The sequence below is a fragment of the Saimiri boliviensis genome, chromosome 1, assembly GCF_048565385.1.
Source record: "Saimiri boliviensis isolate mSaiBol1 chromosome 1, mSaiBol1.pri, whole genome shotgun sequence".
Classification (NCBI taxonomy): domain Eukaryota; kingdom Metazoa; phylum Chordata; class Mammalia; order Primates; family Cebidae; genus Saimiri; species Saimiri boliviensis.
This window is the reverse complement of record NC_133449.1, coordinates 182828296-182847210: the sequence shown is the minus strand read 5'-3', so window position 1 is coordinate 182847210 and position 18915 is coordinate 182828296. Positions and strand designations below refer to the sequence as shown.

At 37.1% G+C, this 18915-nt stretch overlaps 1 long non-coding RNA gene and 1 pseudogene across 3 annotated transcripts in view; both read right to left on the bottom strand.

Moving 5' to 3' along the window:
- LOC141580549 (uncharacterized) overlaps positions 1–18915 on the bottom strand; it is a 55713-nt gene that overhangs the window by 16978 nt on the left and 19820 nt on the right. For 2 of the 3 annotated variants that reach the window (XR_012512754.1, XR_012512755.1), the window contains exon 3: positions 15650–15807. This is a non-coding gene — a long non-coding RNA (uncharacterized LOC141580549). Of the gene's footprint in view, positions 1–11805; positions 13576–15649; positions 15808–18915 lie in introns of those variants that run through there. The other variant, XR_012512756.1, reaches the window with a different exon arrangement.
- LOC101044318 (high mobility group protein B3 pseudogene) lies at positions 5310–6096 on the bottom strand (annotated as a pseudogene).

Below are 18915 nucleotides of genomic sequence, written 5' to 3'. Positions count from 1 at the left end.
AATTCAATAATCATTTGTGATTAAAAACAAGTAAACAATAAGTGTTGGTAAGCTAGCAATAAAAGGAAGCTTCATTAAACTAATAAAGATTAGCATAAACCAAGAACAAACACCATGTGTGATGTAAATCATTAGAAACATTCCTACCAAAGTCAGAGACAAGATAAACTTGCTCCCAGCACTGCTACCATTTAACCTTGTAATAGAGGGTCTAACTCTAAGCAGTGCAACTGTACAGACCAAAAAAGTGTAACATGACACATAAATATTATGAAGAAAGACAAAGATATAATTATTTGGAAAATAAGGATTTCCATGAAAATCCAAGAAACTATCCAAAAAAAATTAGAATTAGTAAAATTCAGTATGATAGATATAAAATTAATATAGAAAAAAATCCATGTTTTCCTATATATTATCAGTAATATGCTAAAGAATGAAACAGAGAAAAAAATCTATTTACAATAATAATAAAAACATAAAATGCCTAACAATTTTAAGATTTATATGTTGAAAAGTGTAAAATAGAGAAAAAGTCCAACAAATGCAAATATGCAGTTCTTTCCTAAATAGAAGACAATTTTTTTTTGAGATATCAGTCCTCTTCAAGTTAATTTAGAAATGTAATGCATTCCTAGTCATTATTTATGAAACTTAACATGCTATTCCGTTGGTCAAATGGTAGACAAAATAGCACGTAACATGGAAAACTCCTAGAAGAAAAAATGAGGGAAACTTGTCTTTCAAAAATTAAAACAAATTTGAAAATCGAATCATAAAAGTATAGGATTTGCACAGGCATAGGCAGAGATACTGGTTAATAAGATTGGATGGAATCTAGAAAGAGAGGTATGCACAACAGAGTTTAGTATTATAAAGAACGCTACTCCACACAGTAGCTGTGCATTCATGGAGAAGTTACTTAAACTCTCTGTTCCTTAGTTTCCTTCCATGTAAAAGAGGGATCATTATACTACCAACATCTAATGGTTGTTGTGAAGATTAAATGCATTAATATACAGGAAGCACTTAGAAGGGTGCCTGAAATATGGTCAGAACTATGTAAGTGCTAGATGCCATCAATAATAAAAAAGGCAAACAAATGAGTAGGAAAATGAATTACTTTACAAATTAGGGTGAAGCTTGGTTATCCATTTTCAAAGCAATACAGTTAGGGGTGATTGGTTATCCATTGTGAAAGAAATACATTTAGACATATGCCTTAAACCATACCCAAAAAGCTAAATATGAAAGTACTAGATAAAGCTGCAGAAAAATTATAAATGTGTGGTACAGAAAGCTATCTAAGATATAAAACATTAAAACCATAAGGAAAAATAATCACATATTTAAATACATTAAAATGTAAAAGGAAACTTCTGTATGCAGAAGACATAGTAACATTAATAGACAACTTTCAGCCTGGGACTATATTTGCATTATATTAGCAAAGGATTAATCTCAATACGCATCAATAGAAAAATAACGAACACTCCAATAGAAAAATGAATGATGGATACTGAAAAGCAATTTATAGAAAAAGAAATACAAGTGTTCAATAAACCCTAAACATATTCAACCTCATTGGTAATCAGATATATGTAAATTAACATGATACATTTAAATAAATTTTCATTAATCAGATTAAAAAAATTATAAAAGCTTTATAATACCCAGTGTTAGTAAGAATATGACAGATGAACACAATGATACCTTATTGATGGAAGGATAAGATGACAAAATCTTTTTTGGAGAACACTTTTTTACTATTAAGATTAAAATGGCCTTTTTGACCTTGTAATTCTATGTTTATGAACTTATTCTGAAGAATATTTTGCATGCAGTGGCCTAAAGGTCTATGTACAAGAATGATCATGGCACGTTTGTTGATGATAGTGAAGAGGGAAACATCCAGATACTCATTAGTAGAAGAGTAGTTAAAGAGTGTATGGTAAAGCCATAATGTTGAATATTATGCAGCTATTAAAGGATGAAGTACATATAGTTTCATATCATTTATAATATATAAGTGAAAGGCTTTTCAAGGAGTAAGTGGAAAAGAGTAGTTTCAGAATAATTCTTCTATTCCTTATACATGTATGAATGCACATATACATGCATATTGTGTTTACATATAAATATGTGAGGACATAGGAAAAATAAGGAAAATAAAAGTATTAAACTCGGGATAGGTGGGATGGAGTGAGAGAGACAGATCACATTTTTAGTCTTTTCAATTAGGTATAGTTTTAACTTTCTATGATGAAAGTCCACTTACACACATCTTGTATAATAAAGGACAATGAAACATAATAGAAGAATAGTTACTGAAGAACTCAAAGACCAGTAGGCAGGTTGCTTTCTTGATAAATGCTCTTAATATCGAATTCCTATGACTTTAGAAGTGTTTCAATGCAAAGACATGAAGCATTTTAATTCGTTTAATATGGCTAGCAAAATCCTGAAACCAAATCTGGCAAAGATAACATAGGGATAACACAACACTTAAACAATTCATGCTCAGAAGCACAGATAGAAGCATTTAAAATGAAGTGCTGGGAAATCCAGTTAATAATGCAGTACTGTTTCTTCTAAAAATGCAAAAGCCATTTAATACTTTGACAAATATTAATGGTTTTTATAGGTTAAAAGAGACAAAGCATGTGATTGTCTAGAGGTGACTTTTTCACCTATGGACCTATTTGTTTAAAAAATTTTTATCGAGCCAGGGATTATTCTAAATTCTGGTATAAAGACAAATACAAATATGATAAAGTGTGGAGTGTTTAGATAGGGGAAGTCCTAGATATGAATAAATAGACAATTGTGCTTCTATCTGATAAAAATAGAAGGCAATATTCATGCTAGGGAAATCCAGGAGTATTCCTATTCAAGTTGGAAGCAATACAATCAATTATTCCCATTATTAGAGCTGTATTCAATAAGTACTAACCAATGCAATAGGCTATATAAAAGAAAGTTATACGCATTGGAAAGGAATACTATAATACAGAATTATAATTATTTGTATGTTTATATGATTCTCTAGCTTGAAAACTGAAGATAATCAATTGAAAAAGTATTAGGAAATAGAGGTAGGCATTTGGTAAGGTGGCAAGTTACAAGAAAAATACGGAAGTTTCCTGTACACTAGAAACAGCCAGTTGTCATATGTATATAATGGAAAAGGATGTCATTGTGATAGCAAAAGTAACATAGCCGGCCCAGGCACAAATAAGAGAAAATTCACAGGACTTATAACAAGAAAATGATAAACTCTTTTTGAGAATGGAAAAGAAGTCTCAACCATATTTCTAGAGGAAAATACTCAAAAAGATGTCAGTTCTCCCTAAATTATCCTTCTATAATCTCAATGCAATACTAACAAAAAACAATAATGTAATTTGAGAAAGAATTGAAAAATAGTTCTTATTTAAAACTTTAATCTTTATTTTTGTTGAAGTCATACATATTCACTTTAAATATGCTGAGTTCTGCTAGCTTTTAACAGCAATCTACAGCTTTGCACTTTCTAGCTTCTAATTCTCATTTCCAAAGTAAAAAATTTCCAACAGTTTAAGCAGTTTTTACTGGTATTTGCATCCATATTTTCAAATAAGCAGATTTTTCTGCTACTTAAGTTTTGTTTTTCTTTTTCAGTTTTGAATATTATCTATTGAGTTCCTACTATTGAAGATAGGATTTAGTTCCCTTATTCACTCCTGGAACTCCAACCAGCCGCCCTCCTCCAATTCAAATACACACCACGCAAATGCACAGTCATTTCATCTTCTTTGGTTCTATTCATATACAATGTTAAAATTAGAATGTCTATATAAAAATCATTCACAGGTGAGTCTTACAATATTCCACAGTCTCCTTTCACAATGGAAATGACACACTGTTTCTTCTAAAAAAATGCAAAAGTGATTTTTAAAGACAAATGTTAATACTTTTCATAGGTTAAAAGAGACAAAGCTTTTCTAGAAAAGCTAATAATTATTTCATTTTTAAAAAAGTTGCTTTGTGGCCAAGCATGGTGGCTCATGCCTGTAATCCTAGCACTTTGGGCAGCTGAGGCAGGCAGATTACCTGAGGTCAGATGTTCAAGACCAGCCTGGCAACATGGCGAAACCCTGTCTCTACTAAAAATTTAAAATACAAAAATTAGCTGGTTGTGGTGGCACGTGCCTGTAATCCCAGCTACTTGGGAGGCTGAGGCAGGAGAATCCCTTGAAGCCAGGAGGCGTAGGTTGCAGTGAGCAGAGATTGAGCCACTGCACTCCAGCCTGGGCAACAGAGTGAGACTTCATCTTGCACACAAAAAAAGTTGCTTTGTTATTGATATTAATAGTGTAATCACCCAGTAGGTTCTTTTTGATCCCTGCACAGATAAAACCAACTCACTGAGAAAGTGGTATTGCAGTAGAGAAAGAGTTTAATTAACATAGAGCTAGTCAAGCAGAAAATGGGAATTTATTACTCAAAGTAGCCTCATTGAGAACTGAGAGGCTATGGTTTGTATGTATAATTTGGTTGGCAGGGGTTCAGGGAATGAGTGCTGTTGGCTGTTTGGGGATGAAATCCTAGGAATGTGGAAGACAGTCCTTCTACACTGAGTCAGCCTCTGGGTGGGAGTTGCAGGACTGGTTGAATCATGAGTCACGGGTCCAGGTGGAGTCAGTTGGTTGCCAGGATGCAAGTCTGAAAATCATCTCAAAAGACTTAGGTTTTAAAATAGTGATGTTATGTATAGGAGCAACTGAGGAAGTTACAAATCTTGTGACTTCTGGCCACATGACACCTGAGTAGTAAGGAAATATAGAAAAGCAAGCTAGGGAACAATGACTGGTTATCATTTAACTATGCCTACATTTTAGCAAAATTCAGGCCCTTCTTATAATCCTAATCTCATGGTCTTTCATTCGTCTTACAAAGGCAATTTCAGTCCCCAGACAAGGAGGGGGGCAGTTTTAGGGAGGGACTATTATCATCCTTGCTTGGCCTACACCCAGGAATGAATGAGGACAGCCAGCCTATGAGGCTAGAAGCAAGATGGATTTAGCCATGCTACATTTCTCTCAGTCATAAACTTTGCAAAGGTGGTTTTAATACAATGGACAGAGCTAAAAGGGAGTTGAGAATAAGAATGAAAGTAAGAACCTTGTAATACATTCAAGCACTTAAGGAAAATTTAAGAACTCTAGTTCTAGAACATATGCATTTTGAATCCATTCTTCCACTCCACAGTGGATTTGTCTCTTTCTTTCTTTTTTTGACAGATAAATAGTTTTTTTTATTCTTCCTTCTCCTCCTCCTCCTCCTCTTCCTCCTCCTCCTCCTGTCTTATTCATCTTCCTCTTCTACTTTTTTTCTGGGCAACTTTAGCGGGACCCTTTGCACCATCAAACTTTCCTTTCGACCTACAGTCAGCAACATCCTTCTCAAACTTCTCCCTTAGCTTTGCCGCCTTAGTGACGGAAGGCTGCTTTTCGCTGTCATTTAAGTTATTCCACATCTCACCCAGCTTTTTCGCCACGTCTCCAATAGAGATGCCAGGGTTTGTGGATTTGATCTTGAGGTGGAATTCTGAGCAGAACAGGAAGAAGCCAGACGGTGGCCTTTTGGGGGCATTAGGATCCTTCTTCTTCTTGCCTCCCTTAGCTGGTCCATAATCCTTCATTTCCCGATCATAGCGCTCTTTATCCGCCTTTGCCATTTCATCAAATTTAGATTTTTGTTTCCCGGACATTGTCTTCTGCCTCCCAGAGCATTTCTTGGAAAATTCTGCAAAACTGACAGGGACCTCTGGGTTTTTCTTCTTACGTTCTTCTCTGCACGTCTGCACAGAGAAGACATATGCAGACATCTTGCCCTTTGTTTTCTTGGGGTCACCTTTAGCCATCCTGACTGTATTGTTCGCTAGTCTCGGATTTGTCTCTTTCTAGACTCACTGTCGTGCTGTGTTTCAGGACATTCCTTTTATTGTCTACCTGGGAACACAACCGCTTTGTTTGATGTTGGAGCTCCCATTTGCTGGATTCCATGTCTTCTTCTCTTACGGTTTACACCCTCGTTTGTGGGGAGTACTTTATTGAGTAGATTGCAGGGAACTGTACCACAGAACTGACCTAGGGAGGAAATGCTACTGCTTCTAGGGAGAAAGTTTTTTCTCCTAGGGAGAAAACTGCTGCTGCTTCTGCCTCTCCCAGCTCAAATAAACCATTCGAATCCTCTGGAAGATTTCCTGTGTGCTCCCATGACTGCCCTAATCAAAGCCTGGAAGCCTCTGCAGCCATCTGTGCCTGTAAGTTAAAACTGTACCTGGTATTGTGTTTTAAAATTAATCTGTTAGACCTGTTTCTTTAAATACATCTTTATAAGCTATGTTTTTAAATTTTAATATATTTTTTAATAGTTTAATGTATTTTAATAGCAAACTTACAGGAACAGCACAGAAGACAGACAACATTAAAAACATGTACTTGCATGTAGGACAACTCAGTTAGAAAAGTATAGTGAATGGATGGGATCTACTGTATGATAAAAATGCTACAAACACCATTTAGTTACCGTCAATAAGAAATTTACTTGTTTTAAAAAAAATCCAAATGCTGGCATTGTCCAGAAAAATTTAACAGGTTTATTTATAATTATTATAAAGTTGAACCGCTGAAACTTGTTCACTGAAACATTTTAACTTGCATTAATGCTTTACGTCTCCGCATTTATATTAAAAATTCACACACAAATGAAAATGGAAAAACTGCCAATACCTGATTTCTGTCCCCTATTTTTCCACTCGCAATCATACGCTTAGGTACCTTTGACCCCATGGAAAAAAAATCATCTAACATTCAGAACTACCAGTAACAGGAAGAAGAGATTTTTTTTTTTTTTTTTTTTTGAGAATGAAATGTTTCCCATCATAGTGGATTCTTAAGCACGCTCTCCAAGTATGCGGCGTGCTAGCTGGATGTCTTTTGGCATAATTGTTACACATTTGGCACGGGTAGCACAAAGGTTGGTGTCTTCAAAAAGGCCCACCAGATAGGCCTCACTTGCCTCCTGCAAAACACCGATAGCTGCGCTCCGGAAGCGCAGATCTGTTTCAAAGTCCTGAGCAATTTCTCGCACCAGACGCTGGAAGGGAAGTTTGCGAATCAGAAGTTCAGTGGACTTCTGATAAAAATCAACTTCAGTGGACGTCTGATTTCACGGAGTGCCACAGCACCAGGCCAGCAACGGTGAGGTTTCTTCACCCCTCCAATAGAGGGCGCACTCTTGCGAGTGGCTTTTGTAGCCAGTTGCTTCCTGGGTGCTTTACCACTGGTAGATTTGTGGGCAGTCTGCTTTGTACGAGCCATGGTATAGAGACCTCCTTACTTACCCTCCTTCTCCTTCGGCTGGAGCTCGGCGAGCCAGAGGCGGCGCTGGCATTGGAGAGCAACCAATTTTAATAAATGTTAATGTTAAAATTTTTTTTCTCCATTCTATTTACACAGATTGGAATAATTTGAGCTTGATCAAGTGGTACGCAAATGAATTAATTCTCATCAAGTTGGTGAGTAAAAACAACCTGTGATGACAAACTGCATTTATAATTTTAAGTTAACATACACAGTTTTTTTTTTGTTTTTTGTTTTTTGTTTGTTTGTTTGTTTTTTAACGATAGTCATTTGACTGAAGGAGATAGTCCTTGATGTTTCCTCTTAATAATTATCCCTGATGTTTAGTATTGATGTTTCCTCAAGGATATTCTTTGTCATTGATGGTTTCTCTTATTTTCCATCCACTGATCATCCCTGTCCCCAGTGCTGCTCCATGGTTATAAATCCCCACTTGTCCTTGTTGAAGTCAGAGTTGAGTTTCATCTCCCTTTCTCACTGTGAGACCCTATTACTGTGGTCCCTATGCCTATTGCTAAGGCCTCCCCTGCTTTGAATAAAGTCTGCTTTATCACCTTTAACAAGTGTCATGAATAATTTTTTCTTTAACCATGCTAACCTATATCACATGGTCTAATTGCAAGCTTCTAAGTCAACATTTTATAAAAATATTAAAAATAGGCCTTTGTAGGGTTGAAGAGGGAAAGCTTCTCCTTCACCCTCTGAAGACTCACTGAAAATAAACTTATGAAAGGAAGATTAATAAGAGAAAAAGGCAAGACAAAATTTATGTAATGTGCCCTGGGGGAAATCATAGGACAGTGATTACCCTAACCCAGTGAGATCCAGTTGGTTATATACTCCTCTTCATAGGGGAAATGGAGATGAGGAGTAGGGTGTAGGAGTAAATGATTTGCAGGAGAAATGAATGAGTCCCAAGAACAATGGCCTTGGACAAAGTTCCTGTGGGTTCTGGAGGAAGTGGCTGCAAGGTGAGAGGCAAAACTTCATTGTGAACAAAGGTTGTCTTATGCAGATAGAGTCTCCCAGTTAATCTCTTGGAGTTGCTTTCCAGAATAGATGAAAAGACTGTCTGTGTGTGGGAATGACTCCCAGCCTTCTCTGTGAGAATGACTCTTCTCCAGTGGTTAATCTTTCCTGGCTATTTGATGAGCGATTCCTAGGGGTGAGAAGACAATTGCATTTCTTTTGATTTAAAAAAAAAAAAAAGCTTTCTTAGTCAAATAAGGAAGTTCCAGAGATAATCCCTCCTGGTTCTTTGGGAAAGAAAGAGAATTCCAGACAAACGTTTTGGAGGAAGGTCAGGGAGAGATTGGTTCTGAGGCTTATTTCTCAGGCTTTTCAATTTTCTTTAATTCAAAGCACTCCGCATGCCAATGTGCCATATTTTGTGGTACTGCTTTTTGTGTTTCAGCAAGGCAAATAATAAAAAGGGTTACCTTTGTAAACCAAAAGGTATCTGAGAAAAATCTCAATCAATTTAGACATTTATTTTGCCAAGTTAAAGACATGCCGTGACAGTCTTAGAAGGTCCTGAGTGCCATAGTTAGGGGTATTATTTTCTGCACGCCAACACTTTCAAATATTGAAAATGAGCTTTGTCCTTAGCAAACTGACCTCTGCAGAAACTCAACTTTTTGGAGACAAGATAGAAAAAAACTGTAGCTTAGACTTCTTAGGAATAGGTATGTACATAATTGCTAAATATTATTTATATATTTGTAAAGTTGTAAGAGCTGTCACAAAGAGTAAACAGACTTATTTTTTACATTTATTAAAAATTAAGATTTGTTTCTACCATTTGAGTAACATTTGCTATCAAATGCTCAACTGGAGAATATCTTTAATATAGTGATGAAACTATTTTCTACAAGTCCATGGGTTTAAATAGTTTAAATAGATGAGTGATAATACGAATGAGATGGAGACCCATCCATTTGACACCTAGCTTTAATTTTCCAGTTGTGGATAGCAAATTCTCTTCCTCTTGGAATAAAAGCATGAAAAAATTTTTCCTAACCTCAAAATGACATTATGACTTTTATGTTAGCATCAGTCATTCTCTCTTTGGGGTAATATATGACAACATTGAGAAAAGGAGATTGGTTTTAAGGGTTTGGAATACAAATGAGGATGAAGAAAATTAAGGAATTATGTGATGCTTCAAGCACTGTACCACTTAAATTCTACAAAATTAATTAGAGAACAGAGTTGTAAATATTTTCATGTTACTAGTTAGACCAATTTTGAATCTGAATATTATCCATTAGTAATTATTTAATTTTTATTTTTTGCGCCAAATTTGGAACAGTGTTACTTTGAAAGATGCATAAGGAAAATATAGGATTGCAGGACAAAATTTATAGACATTTCTCTGAGTTTCCTTTACCTAGTGCTAAGGGTTGAATGTTTGTTCCTTCCAAAACTTACGCTGAAATGTGATTGCCATTGTGATGGTACTGGAAGGTGGGGCCTCTAATAGATATTTAGGTTATGAGTATTCCACCCTAATGAATGAACTAAACTGTAACTGCAGTAGTGGATTTGCTGTCTCTTGCTCTCTCCTGCCCTCTTTTTGTACTTCTGCCATGTGATACATTTTTGTCATGTGTGAAGTGGCAAGAAGGCAGCTCCTTGATCTTGAACTTCCAAGTCTCCAGAACTTTGAGAAATAAATTTCTGTTCACTATAAATTACCCAGTCTATGGTATTCTCTTATAGTAACACAAAACAGACTAAGACACCTGGTTATATATCCACCTTTTGATCAAGGCGACAATGGTGGTGAGGGTCATTGGAATGGCTGAGGGGGCCACAGTTCTATAGTAAGACTTCTGATCATGGCTGTGTCCAAGAGCCCATCACAATGTAATTTGCATTTGTAAGATGATCTGAGCTTGAAATTTAAACAATTCCAGATAAGAATAGGCAGCAGAGGGGGATACAGTGAGGCTGATTGTGATCCTCCTTGATGCAGGATTGGTAAACCCAGAATGGGGGAGAGGATGCTCAAGATGATCAAAATAATCATGCCGCCTCTGCCACTCGCAGGCCAAAGAACTAGTTTTGTATAATTGGGATGTATACTTCTAGGGTTATGATCTTCTCAGTCTGTAACTTTTAATTTTTCCATGATCGAACAATCTCTATTTTGAGCTTCCATGCTATTTGCTGGTAGAAAATTAACAGAGTCCATTCTTCATTCTTCCAAGGTCTGAGGGATGATGGGTCCTTGAGTTGCACTGAAATGTCAGATGGGGACAGTGTGGTCTCAGGACATCATCTGTCCTGTGTGGAATTTGCTGTGATCTAGGAATTAACTGGTTCCTTGTTGTCATTATCCTACTGTTGCGATTTCCACTATAATGTCCACATTCCTACAGTGTTTCTGGTTTTGTGTGGCTTATACTGCTGCTTCCTAATCATGGCTGCAAGGCCCCTCCAGGTCTACCAGCCCCTCTCAGCTAAATTGCTCAGCTTTTAGGGGTAACTTTTGGATAATGTCTTGTGCCACTCTGGAGCCATGGGAATCTGGGGAGTTGTCTCAAGCCTTCTCTGCCTAGAGAGACTGCCATATCATGGTATTTCAGGGTATCAGTTAAAATGTTTCCAGTTGTGAATAACAAGAAACTTATCTCAAGCTACCTAAGTGAAACTAGCTTATACTGTATAAGAATTCAAGAGGTGGTTGGGCCCAGTGGCCGATGCCTATAATTCCAGCGTTTTGGGAGGCTGAGGTGGATGGATCACCTGAGGTCAGGAGTTCGAGACCAGCTTGGCCAACATGACAAAACCCTGTCTCTACTAAAAATACAAAAGTTAGCCAGTCCTGGTGGTACATGCCTGTAATCTCAGCTACTCAGGCAGCTGAGGCAGGAGAATAACTTCAGCCTGGGAGGAAGAGGTTTCAGTGAGCCAAGATTGCACCACTGCACTCCAGCCTGGGCAACAGAGCAACTCTCGGCCTCAAAATAAATAAATAAATAAATAAATAAATAAATAAATAAATAAGAATTCAAGAGATAAGGTGGGTTTCAGGCTGTGTTGATCCAACAGTTCAATAATGCAATTAAACACCCAAGTTCTCTGTGTTTCTCTACACTGCCTCTGTACTGGCACCTTTGTTCTTAAGAAGACTCCTGTCTTGGTTGTTTGATAGCTGTAAGCAGAAAATAGGAATTTCTCTTTTATATGTAGTTGGTTTCTTATGATTCCTACTTAAGGATGAAGAGTGTTCCCAGAAGTTTCTGATAAACCCCCTTTCACGTCTCATTGGCCTAACTAGGTTGGATGACCGTTTCTGAACCAATTCGTAGAAAGATAAATGGGATTACTCTTAGACAAAAATCAGGCTGAACCCTGAAGCTGAGGTCACTCTGTCACTCATTGTCTCCTGTGGTACTTGGCTATATAGTGGAGAGATGAATATCTGGACAAAATTTAAAAATGTGTTAGGAAGAGAACAAGGAGAAAGGATATTCTCTGGGCAGTACTATTGATCAGAATTTAGTTAGGAAAACAAACCACTGTAGGCATTTCAAGCAGATTGGATTTTAATAAAGGGAGTTAAGTGACAAAATTATTGGAAGGGATAAAAGAGACAAAAGGAAGGGGATAAGGTAATGCTAGTCAGTGCTTAGGAACTTCAGGAAAGTGCTACTGCTGCTGCAGGAAACCACAACTGCACGATCTCTCGTTCCTCTGAAACTATGCTGGTTTGTTCCTGTAGTTCCTACCGTAGTAGGAACAGGAACCGTGGTGCGGTTCAGCAGAGTGCAGGAACGGTAGTGCAGTTCCTATAGGGCACTGTGCTCCCAGGCTAAAGCCAGGAGAAGATGTGCCTCTGCCTTCCTTCTTACCTTTCATTTTTTAATAAGCAGATTTGTTGAGATATAATTTATACACCATACAATCCAATCATTTATAGTATATCATTCAATGCCGTTAGTATATTCACAGAGTTGAGAATCTATCACCACAATAAATTTTAGAACATTTCATTACCTGACATCACCCCTCAATCCCAGTCCCCTTATACCTCACTCTCTGGCCCTGGGCAATCAGTAATCTGCTTTTTGTCTCTATAGATTTTCCTAATCTGGACATTTTATATAAATCGAGTCTTACAATAAATGGCCATTTGTAATGGATACTTTCACTTAACATAATGCTCTCAATGTTATTGTTCATTTATTCTTGTTGTAATATGTGTTCATATTTCATACGGTCTGATTACCAAATATATTCCATAGTATCCATATACCACATTTTATTTATCTATTCATTAGTTAATGAACATTTGGGTTATTTCTACTTATTGGCTATTGTAAATAATGTTGCTATGACCATTTGCGTACAAGGTTTTGTGTGGAATTATATATGTTGAGTATTTACTTTGGAGTGGAATTGCTGGTTCATAGGGTAACTCTAACCTTTTGAGGAATTGCTATGCTGATTTCCAAAGCAGCCACCCCATTTACATTCCCACCAGCAATATATGAAGGTTCCAATTTCTCCGTATTGTCACTCACAGTTGTTACCTGTTTTTTTTTTTTTTTTTTTTTTTTTTTTTTAATTTATTATTGCCTTCTTACTGGCCATGAAGTGATATTCCATTGTGTTTTTGATTTGCATTTCCCTAATGTTTAATAATGTTAAACATTTTTTCTTGTGCTTATTAGCCATTAGTATATCTTTTTTGGAGAAATGTCTGTTCAGATGCTTTACCTTGTTTTTAATTGGATCATTTGTCTTTTTACTACTGAGCTATAATAGTTCTTTGTGTGTTCTAGACACAAGCACCTTGTCAGATATATGATTTGCAAATATTTTCTCTTTTATCATAGCTGTCTTTTCACTTTTTCTTAATGCCCTTTGCTATATGAGAGTTTTTTATTTTGATGAAGTCTAATGATCTGATTTTTTTTGCTGCTTGTGCTGGGGTATTGTATCTAAAAATCTATTGCCAAATCTGAAATCATGAAGATTTACTCTCTATGTTGTCTTCTAAGAATTTTACAGATTAGTAGTTATGATTAGGTCTTAGATCCATTTTGAGTTAATTTTTGTGTATAATGTAAGGTAGAGGTCCAACTTCACTTTTTGCATGTGGCTATCCAGCTGTCCCAGCACTTCCCTTTAATCTCGTGCAAGTGCACTGGCAAGCCTGGAACGAAAAAAGGAGATTGGAAAAAGTAGTTTCCAGACGTCTAGCCCTGTGATAAAAGAGAGAGTTCACAAGGGTGGGGGCCAACCCACAGTATTTAGCACACAACTATCATAAACATCAGGCTTCTGTGTGGGTTGCCATCTCTTGGGTTTCTAGACAGAAAGCAGGCCACATGCCTCGTTTTGTTCAAAGATTCTAAACTTATCGAGGATCACTTTATCACCCTCAGATCTTGGGATGGATACAGAATATGGGATCCCAGCTCACTCTATTTTATTTCTCTAATCTCTGTTCTTCCTTCTCCCTGGTCCAGAGAATTCTAAAATTGAGTCTAAGAAAAACTCTGGCCTATATCTTTCCAGCTATTTCTGCCTGACATGGTTTTGTTCTCTATCTCTATCTCTTCCTTTTCTTAGATTGGATCCTTAAGTAAAACTGCCTGAAAAGGAGGGTCTTGCTAGAGATGAGGAAACTTTTGTTATTAACCAGTACTTTGAAGTTTTATCCTGCCATACATGGGTGGAAATAGAGATGATATGGGTGTGTGGTGGGGCAAATTATTATAGCACTTGTTGAAAGTAACAATAATAGCCGTATCATCATAAAAAGGTAACGACAAAAAAGTTCTGCTTCTTTAAGAAATATATGCGTATGCGCGTACGAGGAGTTGTCTACCTTTAAAGGTATATTGCTTTGCTTTCCTTAATTCAAAACAATTTGGAACACACTGTGATAAGCTTTTAAAAGAAGGAAAGAAAATCTTCAAGGTACAAGATTATTTTAGACTGAGTATTAGACAGTAGAAAGCGACCCTTTGCCTGACAGATTGGGAAGACAGGAATAAGATTTAGGTGAAGGAAGAGGGATTCTTGGGGGGTGATAAATAATTACGGATAAGAAGCTAAAATTAATATATAAGAAGGGCATTGATGCCTTTGTTAGAGATTTCCAGTTATGACTAAGCAGGTGTTAGAGGGTAATTTGGCAAAGGTTTTACAGTTGTATTTTAGAATGAACCATAGCATACTAATATAGACTAAACTGTTTAAACATCTTGGGAGACTTTAATTTATTCAGCTTAAAAGCTTAGTTGAAGGGAAAAAATAGTGGAAAGTAAGTTGTAGAATTGCTTTTCCTGAATTCTGAATTTAGCTTAAACATATTTTTAATCCTCTATGCCAGGAATATTTTCTTAAAAATGCATTTGAATTGTATAATCTGATCACCTTTATTAATACGAGGATTTGAACAGACATAAACATGCTTACTGCATTTTACTGTGTTGGTTTTTAGGCTAGGTAATCCTGCAAGTAGTTAGTTAATTATATTCTGTTTAATTACCAAGGTACTTAACTTAAATCCGGGATGATCATAAAAGGTAAGTAAATCTTCAGTGACAATAATGGAGATTCCACACATGGTTGCATTTGAGAAGACAAAAGGAACTGCATCATGTGTCCAGAGCCTGCACAATGTAATTCCCATTACATTACGACAGGAATTAAAAAGGAATAGATTGTGGGAAGAGCAGCACAAATTCACAGCCACTGTTTCGGGTCTGTATGATCCAAAGACAAATAGTGTTCCTCACCAAACTGATTCTCTTATGAAAGTAGGTGAGAAATTTCCCATTTCCAGTTGTATAAATTACCCCTCTCCCTTTTCAGTTTAGGCCCAGGTGACCTCATATTACATATGGGTGTAGATGAAGTACTTTTTGAAGTACAGAAAAGGAAAACACTATGTGAAAACCCAAGGACATGGTATCAATATAACTCAAATTCAAAACGAAAACCAGCATATTCAGAGTATCTCTATCATGCAGGATGTATCATCTCATTTAATCCTCTTAACAAGCTTAAGAAGAGGGAATTAGTATCTCTAGAGGTGGAAACTGTAACCAAGATGTAATAAAATCAAGTTTGTCTGATTTCAAATTCTAGGTACTTTTGGTTGATACATTTTGATAGCACTCCTTCAGGTGAGAAAGACAGAAACCAATGCAAATGAGCTGAAGAAAAACAAGGAATTTATAGGATCATAAAACTGAAAAGTATAGAGATAATCTTACCCAGTGAGCAAGCTCAGCTCCAGGCATGTTTGGATCTACAGGTTAAAGTGGAATTCCTTCTCTCTATGTCTTAGTTCTGCTTTTCTCTGCGTTTCACTCTCCATCAGGCAGCTTCTCAGGAGCTCCAGCTTCAATCCCATGGAAAAGAGATCCTCTTTCTAAGTTTGAATAAAAGTTTCAGTTTTGAATCTCGTTGTCCTGGCTTTTTCTAAGCAATCCAAATACATGCTAAAAACAATTTGAAAGAAAAGTAAACACAAAGGGGTACCTGCTTCAGAAATGTGAATTTTAACTATTTTTTAAATTTCCAACTTTTAAGTTCAGGGGTGTGCAGGACGTGCAGGTTTGTTACATAGATAAAGACGTGCCATGGTGGTTTGCTGCACAGATCATCCCATTGCCCATGTATTAAGCCCAGCATCCATTAGCTATTATTCCTGATCCTCTCCCTTGTCCCACCCCCACCCTCTGACAGGACCCAGTTGGTGTTGTTCCCCCGCCATGTGCCCATATGTTCTCGTAATTTAGCTCCCACTTATAAGTGAGAAGACATGGTATTTGGTTATCTTTTCCTCCATTAGTTTGCTAAGGATAATGGCCTCCACCTCCATCCATGTCCCTGCAAAAGAACGTGATATCATTTCTTTTTATGGCTGCATAGTATTCTGTGGTGTATGTGTACCATATATTTTCTTTATTCAGTCTATCATTGATGGTTGATTCCATGTTTCTCCTTTTGTGAATAGGGCTGCAATAAACATATATGTGCATGTGTCTTTTTAGTAGATGATTTATGTTCCTTTGAATATATACCCAATAATGGGATTGCTGGGTCAAATGGTATTTCTGCCTGTAGGTCTTTGAGGTGTCGCCACACTATCTTCCACAATGGTTGAACTAATTTACCCTCTCACCAAGAATGTAAAAGCATTCCTTTTTATCCATAACCTCACCAGCACCTGTTTCTTGACTTTTTAGTAATAGCCATTCTGACAGGTGCAAGATGATATCTCATTGTGATTTTAATTTGTGTTTCTCCAATGATCAGTGATGTTGAGCTTTTTTTTTTTTTTCATGTGTTTGTTGGCCACATGCATGTCTTCTTTTGAGAAGTGGCAGTTCATGTCCTTTGCCTACTTTTTAATGGGGTTGTTGGTTTTTACTTATAAATTTATTTAAGCTCCTTATAGATGCTGGATATTAGACCCTTGTCAGATGCACAGATTGCAAACATTTTCTCCCATTATGTAGGTTGTTTGTTTACTCTGTTTGATATGGTTTGGTTGGGTTCTCACCCAAATCTCTTGTTGTATTGTAGTTCTTAAAATCCCCATGTGTTGTGGGAGGGACCTGGTGGGAGGCAGTGGCGTCATGGGGGCAGCCGAGTGAGTTCTCACGAGGTCTGATGGTTTTATAAGGGGCCTTTCCCCTTTGCTTGGCATTTCTCCTTCTTGCTGCCACATGAAAAGGATGTGTTTACTTCCCCTTCTGCCATTATTATAAGTTTCCTGAGGCCTCCCCAGCCCTGTGGAACTGTGAGTCAATTAAATCTTTCCTTTATAAATTACCCAGTCTCAGATATTTCTTTATAGCAGCATGAGAATGGACTAATACATTATTGATAGTTTCTTTTCCTGTGCAAAAGCTCTTGAGCTTAATTAAATCCCATTTGTCAATTCTTGCTTTTGTTGCAATCACTTTTGGGGTCTTTGTCATGAAGTCTTTGTCTGTGCCTATGTCCTGAATGGTATTGGCTGGTTTTCTTCTAGGGTTTTTATAGTTTTGGATTTTACATTAAAGTCTTGAATCTATCTTGAATTGGTTTTTGTATATGGTGTAATGAGGGGGTCCAGTTTCAGTTTTCTGCATATGGCTTGCCAGTTCTCACAGCACCATTTATTAAGTAGGGAATCCTTTTCCCAACACTTGTTTTTGTCAGGTTTGTTGAAGATAAGATGGTTGTAGATGTGCCATATTATTTCTGGGTTCTCTGTTCTGTTCCATTGATCTATGTGCCTGTTCTTGTACCAATACTATGCTGTTTTGGTTACTGTAGCTCTGTAGCATGATGCCTCCGCCTTCGTTCTTTTTGCTTGGGATTGCCTTGGATATTCGGGCTCTTTTTTGGTTCTATATGAATTTTAAAATAGTTTTCCTGTCGTGGACCATCCGGACGGGTAGGCACGTCTGCCCGGGGGTCTCTCGACCTGCAAGAGGGTCCTAATACCTGGAAGAGGGAGTGCGCCTGAGAAAATAATAAAGACAGAGAGAGAGAAAGCGAGGCGTCTGGAGGGCTGATAGGCTGTGCCTAAACAGCAAATTTTATTTTTCAAAGGCCAGGAATAAATACACTTTCTTGGCTCTGGTTTACGTCATAGTAAGAGGAATGTAAATGTATGCCTCACATGGCCTATACAATAGAGAAATCAGATACACAATGGTTGCAAGACGAAATGTAAATGTATACCTTACATGGCCTATACAATTGAAAAGTCAAATACACAATCAGTGGTTGTAAAAAGTAACAGAATTTCCTGTAATCACAAAGCTTGTTTGCATCCAGACATTATTCCTCCTGGCTGCAGGTGTCTCTGGTTTTGCTTATCAGAGTATCTTTTATCCGGATTGTCCTTTGTCTACTCCTAACTCAACTCAATTTCCCCATTCAGGAATCTCTGAGTCAGGAATCAAAGCCATCCCTTATGGTGACATTTTGCTTTGCAAATATTGACAGTTAAACCATTATCTAAGGTGCAAGGCAGTCTGGTAAGTAAGGTTTAAGGATTATACTTAAAGTCATAAAAAGGTTAAAAGCAGGAACCGGTTGCCGGCAGGGGGTCACTCGGTCTAGCAGCAACGCATAGTTTTAGGCCCAAACAATATTGTGGTTGATATTAGAAACTGATCATTCATCTTTCAGTTCCTATATTCCGGATAGCTCGACTGCCTCCAGTAGGAAACTGTGTTTGGGATCAAACTCACCGTATAGTGAGACTCACGCCTTTTAGGGGTCTCACACGGGAGTGTTCCCCACATTTTCCCAATGCTGTGAAGAATGTTAATGGGAGTTTAATGGGAGTAGAATTGAATCTGTAAATTACTTTGGACAGTAGAGCCATTTTCACAATATTGATTCTTCCTATCCATGAGCATGGGATGTTTTTCCATTTGTTTGTGTCCTTTCTGATTTTCTTCAGCTGTGGTTTGTAGTTCTCCTTGAAGAGGTCTTCATTTCCCTTGTTAGCTGTATTCCTTGGTATTTTATT